Source organism: Callithrix jacchus, chromosome 6 (assembly GCF_049354715.1).
Source record: "Callithrix jacchus isolate 240 chromosome 6, calJac240_pri, whole genome shotgun sequence".
NCBI lineage: Eukaryota > Metazoa > Chordata > Mammalia > Primates > Cebidae > Callithrix > Callithrix jacchus.
In genome coordinates this window covers 151,380,533-151,396,387 of record NC_133507.1, presented here as the reverse complement: position 1 = coordinate 151,396,387, position 15,855 = coordinate 151,380,533, and the positions used below count along the sequence as shown (strand labels likewise).

Below are 15,855 nucleotides of genomic sequence, written 5' to 3'. Positions count from 1 at the left end.
CTGCCTCAGCCTCCCAATTGTTGCGATTATAAGCCTGAACCACTGTGCCCAGGCTTCTTCCCTTGTTTCTTTTTGAGAAATCTATAAAGGACCAATAGGATAATAAAGCATTTACCTACAATTTTTAAAGGCATTTAATTTATATAACATCTAATTAGGAACTTTGCTTTAAAGCATCTTCCCTGATTTCAGGTCTACATTTGGGTAGGGCTATAATGTTTTCTTGGTTTAAGACGGTTGTATATAGTGTCTACTAGCATTCTTGTCAAAATATAGCTAATATTGAGTCAGCCTAACCTAATATTGAATCAGAGCTGTTAGCTCCATTTAATTTAACCCTGCAATCTAAAACTACTTTTGGTTGATTCAGATATTACCTAGAATGACAAGAATACTATTAATGGTAGGTACCATATAAAAAATATGTTTAAACTGTATGGTAGGTTATTGTGAAGTAATATCTTTTAGATTGAACTTTGTTCTGTTTTGGTGTTTCAAATACGCAGTATATCTGTATAAAATGTTTTACGTTTAAAGGATTAAGATAGGCTAGATCAGTGTCTTGAAGTCAGAAGGAAATAAAAGTTCAAGTTAAAAGGAAAACCAACTGTTTGTCCTTCCAAAGATTTATTGATAACTGGAGTTGTTTAGGTCAGCTTTTATACCGCCTCTCCTCCCTGTGTCTTGTGTTTGTCAGTCTGTCCATTGTCGTAGCTATGTAATGGGCCAGGTTGTGTTTACAGCAAGTTGCATAGGATTCACTCCACTTTCTGCCTTCCAGTCTGCCTCACTTGAAGAACTCATCTGTTAAATGAGTTATGTAGGAGGGTTCTAGGGCCAGGCAATAGCAGATTGTACTTGAGTGTCATGGCCTTGGTCCTTTGTAGACATCAGCTTTCTTTTCTTACATGGTTTGTTAACATGGTTTTTAAAAGAAAACCCAGCTCTACTAGTGACTAATCGGTGAGGTTAGGCAGTGTCACTATGCCACTGATTTGATAAAACCAATCCAGATAATTCCTTTAAGCCTGCTCAGCACATAGTCACAAACTGATTTAGTATTTTAAAACTCATTTCACCATTATTTCATTCACTTTCACAGTATTTGTGTGTTCTGTTGTCACTATTATATCACTTTTCCATTTTCACTGCTGCTATCCCAGTTCTGATCGCTCATCATAGCCTAAGCTGTTGAAACAAGAGAATGGAACCAGCCTTTGCTTAGCATAGAATAAGTACTAGGTATTTTACATAAGCAGTTACATTATCTTTTCAAAATAATGGTGCTTTAGGATAGAATTTTTTTTTTTTTTTTTCTGAGACAGAGTCTTGCTCTATTGCCCAGGCTGGAGTGCAGTGGCGCCATCTTAACTCACTGCAACCTCCAGTGAGTTTCAAGCAATTCTCCTGCCTCACTCAGCCTCCTGAGTAGCTGGAATTGCAAGTGCATGCCACCATGCCTGGCTAATTTTTGTGTTTTTAGTAGAGACAGGGTTTCACCATATTAGCAGGCTAGACTCAAATGCTTGACCTCACGTGATCTGCCTGCCTCGGCATCCCCAAGTGCTGGGATTACGGGTGTGAGCCATCACGCCCAGCCTAGGATAGTTATCAAGAAAATTTATTCCAAGAAGATAAAATAACTTATCTGAGTAACATACCTCATACCTGGCAGAATTAGGATTTGAAGATGGGGATGTGTGTGACCTTGAATGAAGCTTTTTCTTTCTTTCTTTTTTAACTCATGTTTCTGTGTTTTCCTGTTGTAACATAATTGGACCATTTGGAGATACTAAGACTCTAGTGGAAATGAAATTTTATTTGGCCCTTCATTGATAGTATTGATTAAATTTAGAGATGAATACTATGTGGACCCAAGGGTTTATACCATATCATTCAGTATATATTTGCTGCTTTTCAAATAAATGAAAACATTTCAAAACAAAATAGCACATATTTACTGTGCTATAAGTGTGTGACAATTGTTCTAAATAACCTTAAGTGAATCATCTTCTTTGTTCCTCACCGGTTTTGTAGGGCAAGTTTTTTTTGTTTTTCCTTTAAGATGGAGTCTGTCTTTGTCACCCAGGCTGGAGTGTAGGGGCATGATCTTGGCTCACTGCAGCCTCCATCTGCTGGGTTCAAGTGATTGTCCTATCTCAGCCTCTCAAATAACTGGAATTATAGGCATGTACCACCATGCCTGGCTAATTTTTTGTGTTTTTAGTAGAGACGGGGCTTCACCATTTTGGTCTTGTATGCCTGACCTCAAGTGACGCACCCCCTCAACCTCCCAGAACGCTGGGATTACAGGTATAAGCCATTATGCCCAGCCTTTGTGTGACAAGTATTTTTATTCCCAGCTTACAGGTTAGGAAACTCTGGGTCATTGCTCAAGTTTCCTAAGGTCACAGAACTAAGAAGTGATAGAACTGAGTTAAACCCAGGCCATCTGATCCCAGAAATTGGTCTTGAGAACCCAATGCATAGGGGCAAGCAGATTTGGCAAGTTAAGTCTGGGAAGGTTTCTTGAAGTCAAAACAAGGCCCTGCGCATTTTAGGCATGATTAAATGTGTCACTTCAGAAAAAAGTTTACAATAGAATTAATTGGCAGATATCTTAAGGATACAGTGGCAAAATATAGTATTTTATGATTGTATTTTGAGTAGTAGAGCCAAAAATATTGGATTCAAATCCTGGTTCTGCCATTTTTTCAGCTGGTAACTGTGGGAAAGTTTGTAACTTTTTCTTTGTAAAGCAGGCATAATAGCTATTTGAGGAATAAATGAAAATGTGAGAAGACTTAGCATAGTACTTAGGACACAGGATGCATCACGAAATTTAAGGTGTACAACTGAAGGTGATTATCTTATGGCAAAAAACATATTCAAAGCAGCATATTGAGAATGAGGGATTAGTAAATCCTGGCCATTAATCAATTTTGAGGGAACTAGCTATTAGATTTGGAACACCAGATTTAAAGTTTTTTTTAATCTCTTGAAAATCAGATCCCACATGTTCTTATTTGTAAGTTGAAACTAAATAATGTATACACATGGACATAGAGTGTGGAGTAATAGAGAGACTGGGAAGGCGATGAAGAATGAGAAATTACCTCATGGCTGTAATATACATTATTTGGATGATAGTTAACACTGAAAGCCCAGACTTTGTCACTAAAAAACAGCACTTGCACCCCTTAAATTTATATAGGAAAGTCAAAAGTAGGAATATATGTACACAAATAAAATTGAATAATTTTTTATATAAAGAAACATGTAACCTATATAAATGGATAAATCAACAAGTCCAAACAAAAATGTCGATATTAATACATGTACATTGCTTTAAAATAAAGATTATTATAGTTTTGTGAGGTTGAGCAAATCATTTAGCTGTAGTTATGATACCAACTTTATTCCTAATCTTATTTGGACAATAATAAGATTCCTCCTTGTGAAGCATAAATGAAAGATTATACGTGAAAACAACTTTGAAAATCTAAAGTGCCATAGAATGCAGCAATGTATTATAATGTACCATGTAATGGTGAATTAAGAGTTATGCTCATGTATGTGTGTATTTTATTATTATTTTTGAGTCAGAGTGTCACTCTTGTCACCCAGTCTGGAGTGCAGTGGTGTGATCTCAGCTTACTGCAGCCTCTTCCTCCTGGGTTCAGGTGATTTGTGTGTGTCAGCCTCTCAAGTAGCTGGGATTCACAGGTGCCTGCCACCATGCCTGTCCAATTTTTGTATTTTTAATGGAGACAAGGTTTTGCCATGTTGGCCAGGCTGGTCTCGAACTCCTGACCTCAGGCGATCTGCCCGCCTCCCCCAGTCAGGTCATGTGTTTAAAGGGCTTTTGTATGCATCATGGTTTTTTGTTTTAACATTCATTCACAGGCTAGAATATGATTCAGTGGGTGGGTGGAAGTTGAGAGGTGGGCTCCTGATTATCTTAGGGGAATAAAAGTCTATAAATTGTATTAAAAATAGAGTAGGCCATTGTGAGAAATTTCATGTTGGGTAGCTTATTTTATTTTGGATATCCTTTGTTTTATTCCAGTTTCTAAGAATTGAACCTATTAATTTAAATGTGACATGTTTCCTCAGGAAAAGACTTATTCTAAGACATAATTGGTCAGGAGGGGAGGTAAAAGAAATGTTTTCTTTTGAGACGGAGTCTTACTCTGTCGCCAGGCTGGAGTGCAGTGACGCAATCTCGGCTCACGGCAACCTCTGCGTGGGTTCAAGCGATTCTTCCGCCTCAGCCTCCCGAGTAGCTGGGACCACAGGTGTGTGCCACCACGCCCAGCTAATTTTTGTATTTTTAGTAGAGACGGGGTTTCACCATGGCCAGGATGGTCTCGATCTCCTGACCTTGTGATCCGCCTGCCTCGGCCTCCCAAAGTGCTGGGATTACAGGCGTGAGCCACGGCGCCCGGCCTAGGAAATGTTTTAAAAATTGTAGGAACAACAGTATTTTCAAGATGCTTTGTGAAAAACCATTCCCCATGTTCACGTATTATCAAGGAGATTCTAGATAAGCAGGAACATATTGAAAGCTGTGGGAAGACTTGCAGTAACTTCTTAACCCAGTGTTTTGCAAATTAATTTGACCAATTATTATTACTTTGGGAGCCAGCAGTGGTTCATGGAATACACTCAGGAAATGATCTAATGCATTTAGTGAGGAAGCTTAAAACAGGAAGACCTTGCTATCGTGCTGCTTTGTCAACTGTTGGTAGGCCAGTGAACAAGTTCATGGTGAGGCACTAGGTCTGGCAGAAGATCTAGTGAAACAGCTACTTTAGTGATAGACTTCCTGAAGCATGGTTGCTGGCCCGCTCTATCCCATCAAAGCAGCACGATTTTTAATGTACATTAGAAAGGTATTGCTATCTCTGCTGTTTAGCCTCAGTAGATAGACATTCTTGCAAATTTATATAGCATAAATTTAAAACCAGTAGGGTAATATAATGATATCGTTTGATTTAAAAATATTTTAATATGCTTTAAATAATTTTATAACTAGTTTGTCTTCAAAAAATACTTTGCTAATCTGCCTTCTTATAAAAGTAAGCTAATTATTATTATTTTTTGAGACGGAGTCCGCTCTGTCACCCAGGCTGGAGTATAGTGGTACAGTCTTGGCTCGCTGCAACCTCTGCCTCCTAGGTTCAAACAGTTCTCCTGCTTCAGCCTCCTGAGTAGCTGGTATCACAGGTGCGCACTGCCATGCCCAGCTAATTTTTGTAGTTTTAGTAGAGATGGGGTTTCACCATGTTGGTCAGGCTGGTCTTGAACTCCTGACTTCGTTATCCGCCCGCCTCAGCCTTCCGAAGTGCTGAGATTGCAGGCGTAAGCCATTGCACCCTGGCCTAAAAGTCAGCTAATATAAAAAAATTTTTTGCAATAATTTCAAAGTGAGTAGATTTTGATGGTATAGAATTATAAGAAACCATTAGTGACCAAAATGTATTTATGGAACCTGTTATAGAAAAATTAAAGTTATCATATTTCCAGTCTGTTGTTTCTATTGAAGATCTGCTTTACTCTCTATTATTTATTTATTTATTTTTGAGACGGAGTCTTGCTCTGTCACCAGGCTGGAGTGCAGTGACGCAGTCTCAGGTCACTGCAACCTCCGCCTCCTAGGTCCAAGTGATTCTTCCGCCTCAGCCTCTGAAGTAGCTGGGACCACAGACGCCTGTCACCACATCCAGCCAATTTTTTTTGTATTTTTAGTAGAGACGAGGTTTCACCATGTTGGCCAGGATGGTCTCGCTCTCTTGACCTCGTGATCTACCCGCCTTGGCCTCCCAAAGTGCTGAGATTACAGGCGTGAGCCACTGCGCCCGGCCTACTCTCTAGTATATAAAATGCATCTTTATTTAATTTGCCCATTATTAATAACATAGCAGTAGTTAACAACTTACTTTTGTCTTGAGTTTCATATTCTTCTGCCGACTTGCATACAGCCTGTGGTTATTATCAGACTTAGACAAGAACCAGGCAAAAGCTAAATTCTAGAAGGGAGATTCTGATTAGATTAGGAAGACATAGTGCTTTGCGCCTCTAGCATAGAGGGAGGAAGTAAGAATGAGTTGAGCAGGAGAGACGAAATATAAGTTAGACACTTGGTTTCACCAACTTGCATCTTGTAGGATCATCTCTACTTAGGTGAAAAACATAGATTATCTGTGAGCCCTGGGAAAAGTTGAGCAGGGAGCTTAAAAGAAAAAGTCTCGGCCGGGCGCGGTGGCTCAAGCCTGTAATCCCAGCACTTTGGGAGGCCGAGGCGGGTGGATCACGAGGTCAAGAGATCGAGACCATCCTGGTCAACATGGTGAAACCCCGTCTCTACTAAAAATACAAAAAATTAGCTGGGCATGGTGGCGCGTGCCTGTAATCCCAGCTACTCGGGAGGCTGAGGCAGGAGAATTGCTTGAACCCAGGAGGCGGAGGTTGCGGTGAGCCGAGATCACGCCATTGCACTCCAGCCTGGGTAACAAGAATGAAACTCCGTCTCAAAAAAAAAAAAAAAAAAAAAAAAAGAAAAAGTCTCAAGTGTCAGTTTTCCATATTACAAGGCTAGCTATTAAAGTAATTTAGCAACTCAAAAGCGTAATAGTTCAATATGTGACTGCTTCGAAAAATTACTAACAAATAATCCTAGTAGTTTTGATACTTTAAAAAAAACTTTAAAAACGAGTTGCCAAATTTTAAAAAGAGATCATTTAATGGAAAATACAGCATTGAATTCTTTGTTAACAAGGCTTGGCTTTGTATTACATTGTTTGGAAATTATAAATGACTGTGATATATAATTTTGTATACAAGGTCAAAATAAGAATTAAATTAGCCAAAGAATGTTTTACTTAACTTACACTAGTAATTGCCCGTATATTCTTACCATATATATTCTGGATTGGTTTTGACATTTCTGATTCTGAAATATGTTTGTTAAAAAAATCCAGAAAGTACCAAAGTATACAAAGAAGAAAAATACAAAATCAGGGTTACCTCTTTTTCTTTTTTATAGTGTGTATCTTGCCAAAATTTTTCTCTTTATATTTATCAACACTTACGTACAGTGTAAAGTGAAAGAGTTATATAAGGTTTTTTTTCCTCCTCCTTCAAGATGATGATCATAGCTTACTGCAGCCTTGATCGCATAGACTCAAGCAGTCTTCCCACCTCAGCTTCCCGGGTAGCTGGGACCACAGGCACATGCCACCATGCCCAGCTAATTTTTTAAAAAAGACTTTTTTTTTAGATAGGCGGTCTCACTATCTTGCCTAGGCTTGTCTCAAACTCCTAGACTTAAGCAATCGTCCTGTCTAAACCTTCCAAAGTGCTGGAATTAATAGACGTAAGTCACTATGCCTGACCAGATCTATTATTTTTTTTAAAAGCAGTTTCTGTCACATTGCCCTTTTCTATATCTGATTATTTTGATGTTTCAGTGTGTAGGTATGTGCTTTTATGTATGTATCTGTTTGTTGAGTTCCCCTTCCCTCATCCCCCCACAGTTGATCTCTGTTGTATTTCCCTTATGGAAAATGAAGATTTTGCATTCTAACCATATCCCACCCCATTCACCTATCCAAACATATACTGTTACATACTTCCTATCTTTTCAGTGATGATCAGTACACAGAATTTATTGTATTATGAACATGTAAATGTTATTTACACTGAGCCATGTAGGAACATTTCCTTTCTCATACATTTTTGCTTTTCCTGAATTTTAAATTCCTTTTTTTGTTGTTGTTTTCCTTACTTTCCTATGAACTTACTCAAACTCTGTACTCCTTACTAGTTGTTACAGTCTTTTCTCAAGCTGTCTACATTGAAGAAATGAGGCCTCTGGATGGTTGTTCTTTAAGCCTGTTTATACTGCTTTATTTAGCCTTGGGATTTACTTCAGTCTTTTAAAGTTTTCCTTTTCCAGATTTCTTGTCATCTTTCTTGCTTTCTTGTTTTGGTAGAACATTTCTTCTTGATTTTAAGGAAAAGTATTTATGAGCTTTTAACATAAAATTTATTTTTTCAAAATTTGCATGTCTGAAAATGTATGATACCACGTTGATACTTGACAGATTAGTGAATATAGAATTCTGGATTGGGAGTTACTTTCCTTCAGAATTTTGAAGAATTAGTGTCTTCTGTCTTTCAATACTGGCACCATTCCTATTTCTGATTTGTTGTGTATGTAACCTCTTCTATGGAAGCTTGCATTTCCATTATTTAGAAGTGTGATATTGCCCATTGCTGCGAATTCATTTGCATTCCTTGATAGGGTGACCACTGTTTTGCTTTCCCTGGATCCTAGGGATTCTGAAGACTCATGACTTACAGCTCTAAAACCGGGATGGTCCTAGGCAAACTGGGATTGTTGGTCACCCTGCACTTGTTTCTTTTCACTGTACTGAGCGCTTGTCCTCTTAAATGGTTTCGATCTTACTCTTTGACATTGCTTTCCTTGTTTTGTACTGTTCTTGGTAGACTTCTACTTCACCTTCCAGCCCTTCTCTTGAATTGCTTTTTTTCCCAGTGTTTTTGCCATCTTTTATTTCCAAGAGGTGATTTTGTTTTCGTTTCCTTGTTTATAGAATCTTGTGTTTGGTTATGATTGCATTTCTTTTTTGATGACACTAATGATGAGTTTTCTTTGCCTGTGTAATCTCAAGCTTTTGTGTGTGTCGGGGAGGGTGCATTTTGGGTTGTATTTCATACTAGGAACTTCCCTCAGATTCTGGTAATTTTGGTAATTCCTTGTTGTCTCATCATACTTAAGTGTAATTTGAGACCAAAAGTCTTAATTTGTAAGCTCTGAGTACATAAGTGAGGTCTGCCTGAGATTTATTGTTTAGTGATCTGATTGGGTCGTTTCGTTGTGAACTTCCTCTTATTATTTTTAGATCTTTTTTTTCTTCAGCTGGTAAAATTCCACAGAGAAGATTGTTTCAAACTCCTGTCTCAAGGTGAAGCCCTAACTGTCCGAGTTCTGGGGGCCAAGTGGGAAAAGAGGGCTCAGAGGAAGGATAATGTATATTGTCAGACAGTGTGTCTGTACTTGATTTTCCTCTCTCCCTCTTATTTTTGGTATAGTGTACCTATTTATATTGTGTTCTTTTAGTCAAGAATTTTTACGTTTTATACTTTCTAAAGAATAAAGGTCTTGTTTTGTGCTGGAACCAGAGAGGAATGGTTGCCCAGCTGTGCAAGTAGGGGAGGGGATCTGGGGATCTGGTGCTTTGTAAACCAGTCTATCAGCCAATCTTCAGTTTTAATCCCAGTGCTGCCCTAGAGGTATCTGCCACCATCAGATCCTGAGCCTTTTTGGGTTTCTGTTGTGTCAATTTAATTGGTACTTAATCTCAGCTTTCTACTCTCAGTGTTTTGGACTTCCCAGTGCATTTAACCCTGGCATTTCTGGTTTTCGTCTTCTAAAATTGTGTTGTAATCATAATGTCTTCCGTTCTTCTCATCCTTGTAGATTTATGGCTCAGATTGTTTTAATGCCATGTTAGTGGTGTTTCACGTGGAGACAGAGTGTGTTAAGTCTTTTGTTTTTATCCTAAAGGGGGAGACACTTCCCTATGCATACGCAAAAGTATAATCTCTCTATACATGACAGTAGGCATTGCTTTTTGAGTGCCTGTTATGGGCCAGGCTCTGAAATAGATATTTGCTGTCCATTAAATTTCACATTCTGAACGACAGAGCAAGGTAATACTTGTGGAGAAACAAAAGTGCTTTATTTGCCTAAACACTTTTGTAATAGACTAGTTTCCTTTCATGTAACTATAAATTACATCAATAAAGTATGGCTTTGTAATTTACACCACTATTTCCTTGTTAGGTCACTGGTTATATTATTTTTAGATATTGACATATATTTTCAAATTGCACCTAGAAATCTATGCATTTATATTCCCACCAGTCATGTAAAAGCGTCAGCTTGTTCACATCCTTATTAAATAACTGTTTTCTTGAATTTTCAGTTACCATACTGTTTTATTTAACCAACCCCTATTATTGGGCATTTGGCTCCTTTCTAGTTTCTCCTCGTTGTAGATGATGCTTAGATGAATACCTTTGGACATTTCTAACATATTTAATTCATATTGACAAATCAATACTTGAAATGGCTGTGCATTGACCAGGAAATAAAAATTTGCTTTAAAAATTGCTTTTGGGATTTAGCTCATTATCTGCAAAATGTCTTATTACTGAGTTATTTTAAAACAAAAGTCTGATTTATTTTTATAACCTCATAGATTACTTTTCATTTAAAAATTTTTTTTTTTACCCAAGTGACTATTAATATAGTTACACGGGCATACCTTGGAGATGTTCATGCACTCAATTCCCAATCACCACAGTAGAATGAATATCACAGTGAGTTCCATGAATTTTTTTTGTTTTCCAGTGCACATGAAAATTGTATTCACACTATACTGTAATCTAGTAAGCATGCAATAGCATTGTGTCTTATCAAAAAAAGTATATACCTTAGTTAAAAATACTTCATTGCTAGAAATTGCTAATGATCATCTGAGCCTTAGGGAGTCATAATCTTATGCTGGTGGGATAGTCTTGCCTCAGTGTTGATGGATGCTGACTGATGAGGGTGGTGGTTGCTGAAGGTTGGTTTGATCTTGGCAGTTTCAAAACGATGATCTTTGCAGCGTTGATTGACTTTTGCTTTCACGAAAGATTTTTATGTATCATGTGATGCTTTTTGATAGCATTTTATCTGTAGTAGAAATTCTTTGAGAATTGGAGTCATTTTTTTTTCAATCCTGCTGCTGGTGCTTTATCACTAAGTTTATGTGTATTTTAAATCCTTTTTGTCATTTTAGTGGTGTCCACAACATCTTTCCATGAGTAGATTTCCATCTCAAGAAAAAAAACCCACATTTTTTTCTTTTTAAAGAGACAGGGTCTTGCTCTGTCACCCAGGCTGGAGTGCAGTGGTGTGATCATAGCTCACTGCTCAAGTAATCCTACTTCCTCAGCTTTCTGAGCAGCTGGGACTACAGGCTTGTGTCACCACACCCAGCTAATTTTTTTTTTTCCCTAATTTTTTGTAGAGACGGGGGTCTCACTGTGTTGCCCAGTATGGTCTCAAACTTCTGGCCTCCAGCAGTCCACCTGGAATTCAGAATGCAGAGGCATTCTGCATTCTGAACTGCTGGGCTTACAGATGTGAGCCACTGTACCCGACTAGTAGTCATCCTCTGATAGGCCTATAAATGTAAATGACTTGTAGCAATTTTTTTTTTGATACCTGCTACCCTTGATTAAGATATTAATTTGTATATTATATTCTGTTATAATATCAAGAGGTTTTATTTAGTTCGTTTTGGAGAGTTTTAACTAGTTTTTGAAATTTGGATGAATTTTTTATGTGTGTGTTTTTTTGTTGTGTGTTTTTTCTCCTTCAAAGTCCAGGCCAGTAACAAATTTTCTGCTTGAAAATGGCCATATAGTAAATATTTTAGGCCTTGCTGACCACATACAATCTTTGCCACATCTTCTTCTTCATTTGTTACTCTCTCTGAAATGTATAAACCATTCATAGCTTGAGAGGCTCAGGTTGCCAGTCAAACTTGTCCCACAGGCTGCTGTTTTGTCAATACCTACTCTAGACTAAAAATACTAATAATGACATATGGTCTGAATTTTGGGGTTAGTGATGGATATTCAGCCAAAATTAAATGGAAACATACATCAGTTCACATGATAGGTAAAGCCCAGAGAATGTCTAGCTTCAGGCTTGGCTGGATCCAGAGGTCAAATGAAGATAGCACTGACAGTCTCACATCTTGTGACCTCCCTCAGTCTCTCCCTTTATAATAAAAGCAGATAATATCTAGTCATTTATATATCAGCATTTAAGGAAAGTTTCTGATTTTCTTGGGTTATATACCTGTCCTCGAATGAATCAGTATGGTGGAGGAGAGAAAAGGGGGATGATGATGGTGAGGATTGGTGTTTGACCCTCCTATGCAGTAGTAGGATTGTGTTGGGAAAGACATTTCCAGTGGTACCTCATGGAGAAGAGGCAGGAGATAGCTCTCCAGAGAACTTTAAAAATAAATAAGTAGTGTGCTCAGAAAAAGAGTTTCTGTACATTAAAAATAGGTGTGTATACTTGATCATCTAAATGTCACTTTAAAATGCATATGTAAGTTAGAAGATAACAGTAATTATTTGAATGTAATATTTATTTATGGAATGAAGATCTTAAATCAACTTCCTCACGTCTCCCGTCTTCCATTCCTGACTGATCTTTATATAACCTTATCAAATACACTGACATTGATGTTTGCTTTGACCTCTTATGTAACAGAAGGAATCTTTAAGAAGCTGGAAAGTTTACTTAATTATTCCATTGCTATTGCTAGAATATTTTATCATGGTGGGGGAGACTTTATTTTCATTGTGAGACTATGTAATAGGTCTGATATGTGTATATCAGATTACCATCTGAAAGATTAGCATGCCTTTAACATAGACCATGTAAGAATGGAAGAGTGCATAAAAACATGACAGTGAATATGTATTGTTCAGTTGTCTATTTATAATTTTTAAGTAATGTAACAGAATTAAGGGTAAAAGCCATTCCAGTATTTTAGTGACCCACCTTTGGTGACTCCTCTTAAGTAGGCAGGCATGTTGCTCGAGCTCATTTCTCTTGCACAGTGATGAGATTGGGATCATTTAACAATAGTCTAGTGAGAAATATATTTTAAAATTTATAAAATTTCAAGTAGACAAGGGAAGTAAATGATGTAATAAGAAGTACCCAAAAGCATCTTAACTATTCTTACATATGAGTCCAGTGAGTAAAATATCTGAGGTCATTGTCACTCCTCAGTCCAGTTCTTTTTAAATGTTGTTTTAAAAATTCAAGCTTCAACTTTTCATTATCTCACATTTCAAAAGTCAGACCTTGCAAATTGCCTCTGTTTTTGAAAGACTGAAACCTTGAACTTTAAATAAATCAGTTTTTTAAAAATTAGAAATGCATGTTATCTTTTTTCTTTCTTTTCCTCCCTGCTTTTCTCTCTTCCAACCTTCCTTTTCTTCCCTTTCTTTCATAAGGTCTTGCTCTGTCACCCAGGCTGGAGTGCAGTGGTACGATCTGTGGCTTTGGACTGCTGGGCTTAAAGCATCCTCCCCTGTCAGCCTCCTGAGTAGCTGGGACTATAGACATGCATCACCATGCCCAACTAATTTATTTTTTATTACTTTTTGTAGAGACAGGGTCTTACAATGTTGTTGATGCTGGTCTCCAGCTCCTGGGCTCACCCATTCCTCCAGCCTCAGCCTCCCAAATTGCTGGGATTGCAGGCATGAGCCACAATATCCAGCCTTTGTTTTTGTTTGCTGTTTTGCTTTGGTTTTCTTGTAGAGACAAGGTCTGTGTTGCCCAGACTGGTCTCAGACTATTAGGGCTCAAATGATTCTCTGGCCTTGTCCTCCCAAAGTGTTGGGATTACAGGCGTCAGCTCCTGTGCTCAGCCTGTTTTTGTTTGTTTGTTTTATAGACTTGTCTATATTGGAGAACAGAACAATTAGGATTTTTAGGCCGACAATACTAACTGCCAGTTTTTTCTTTATCCAGAGGTTTAAAGATTATAGGAACAAGTGCATATATTCTTACACCAATATATTAAGGTCAAGAATTTTGGGGAAAAGAGTACATCTACATTTATACCTAATTTCATTACGCAAAATCTTTGAGGATAAAAGTTTGTTAATCTGACCAGTGATGTTCTTGTTGAGTGACATCGTAGAGGCATACAATAAATGTGATTTTGCTGCATTACAGAGCCTGGGAAAGAGGAGAGTGTATGTGCATGTGTATATATCTATGTATGTATGTTTTAATTGGTATTCAGTAGGTTTACACTTAACTATGTTCTCTCCTCTGTTGAAATACTCCTTGCTTGATCAGCAGAATACAAGGAAATTTCAGTTCTACAAAATACTGTATTTTTATATGGACAGTGCTAAAGTTTTTTGTTCAGAACCAGTAAAGCAAAATTTTAGCAACTTGTGAGAAACATATTAAGATGCATTCTTAATATATTCTTGTTTTGCTTGCTTCAAAATGAGCTTTGGATTTGTGTAGTTGGCTAGCTTATACACCTTTAAGCAAGTCCGTAAATGTTGTATCTGAAAAATAGGAATTATCTAACTTTATATCTGAAAGTGCTTTTGAAAACCTCAAATAGTCTTAAGAATAAGAATAGTATGTTCTAGCATGGTCAATTTGCTAAATGGTCAAAAGAAGGTTAATCTGTCTTTATCTTCAAGAAAGTAATCTTACCCAACTACTTCAAACTTGAACTTTTCTTTTTCCATGAATGTCTGCTATTTCTGATATTCTGAAAATGTTTCAGACTTTTGGAAGAATAATCATTGAAAGGAATTTAGATAATCCTTCCAAGGTTTGACTTGGTTTATTGAAATATGCCCAGAAGTTACCAGTTACAATTTTCACTACATAAGATGTGTCGCCCTATTCAGGTGTTTTGGGCAGACATGGATATATATAAAAGCTAATTTGGTCTTCTATCCTGGGTTCCCATAATGTTGCAAATAATGATAACCTCTTTTCCACTAGAGAGCGTTATACACAGCAGCTCTTTACTGTGAGATTGTCTTTCAGACCACAGCATATTTAAGGTAATCTCTCTTACTTCATCAGGAATGGAGTTAGACAGCCGCACAGTTGTTTCATGATTGTGGTGTGATTATGAAAGCCATTACAAATGTTTCTCTATCTAGTCTGTTTTGGTTCTTCCCTTCCCTACTTCTCTGCAACTTAGTATGGTACTCTTAAAACTTTTAACCACCGAGAATGGATAAACAGATTGTGCAACATTCACACACAAGAATACCACTCAGCAATGAAAAGGAATTACTAATATGTATAAGAAAATGAATTCATTTCCAAAGCAGTGTATGGTTCTATTTATATGAAATTCTAAAATAGGCACATCAGTGGTTGTCAAGGGCCTTGTGCGTGTGAGAGAGAGGACTACCTCAAGGATCAGGAAGCACCTTTTTAGAGTGACAGAAATGTTATGTGTCTTAATGGTGATACTCGTTACATGGGTAAATACATTTGTCAAACTCATTGAATCACACACTTAGAATAAGTACATTTTATCACATTTAAGTTATACTTGAAGACAGTCTAAAAGACAGTTAAATGATGAAGTCTGTTTTAGCGCATGAATAGTGAAAGACTGAAAAATTGATTAAAAAATACGTCACCTCAAATCAGCAGTGTAGCATACAGTACATTGATTTGAATATGTTATTTTTTAATGTCACTAGATAGATGCAAAAGTGTGTGCTCCCTGTCCATTACTGTATCATGTTATGGATAATATTTTACTATTACATGAATGAAGTACTAAGTAATACTAATGGCAGTAATACTAGGGTTTTTGTTTCTTTTTTAAGTGCTTTGTTAAAAGCAAAAGCACTTTGTGTGTTTTGGTGTGTTTTAATATAATACACATTTGTGTATTTTTCCTCTCTAAACTGTGCATTCATAAGTCTATTCAGTAACACAAATCTGATAGAAAAGCAAGTGTGAAATTTAATACTTTCTGAAATAGTATTTTAAAGTAATTTATGAATTTTTTAAATATTAAAATGTGATGCTGAATGTATTACTAAGCTAGCTCTCTATATCTGTTCCCAAGCCTGTCTCTTAGGTGACCAGATTGTGTGCCCTGACAAAGACAGTATAGGATATCAGGCATATGATTATATCAGATAATTCTGGCAATATGCTTTGTAGAAAACCTAAAA

At 37.1% G+C, this 15,855-nt stretch overlaps 1 protein-coding gene across 50 annotated transcripts in view; it reads left to right on the top strand.

Annotated features, from left to right (window-relative positions):
• TRIP12 (thyroid hormone receptor interactor 12) overlaps nt 1-15,855 on the top strand; it is a 160,270-nt gene that overhangs the window by 68,262 nt on the left and 76,153 nt on the right. The gene's annotated exons all lie outside the window — the stretch shown is intronic.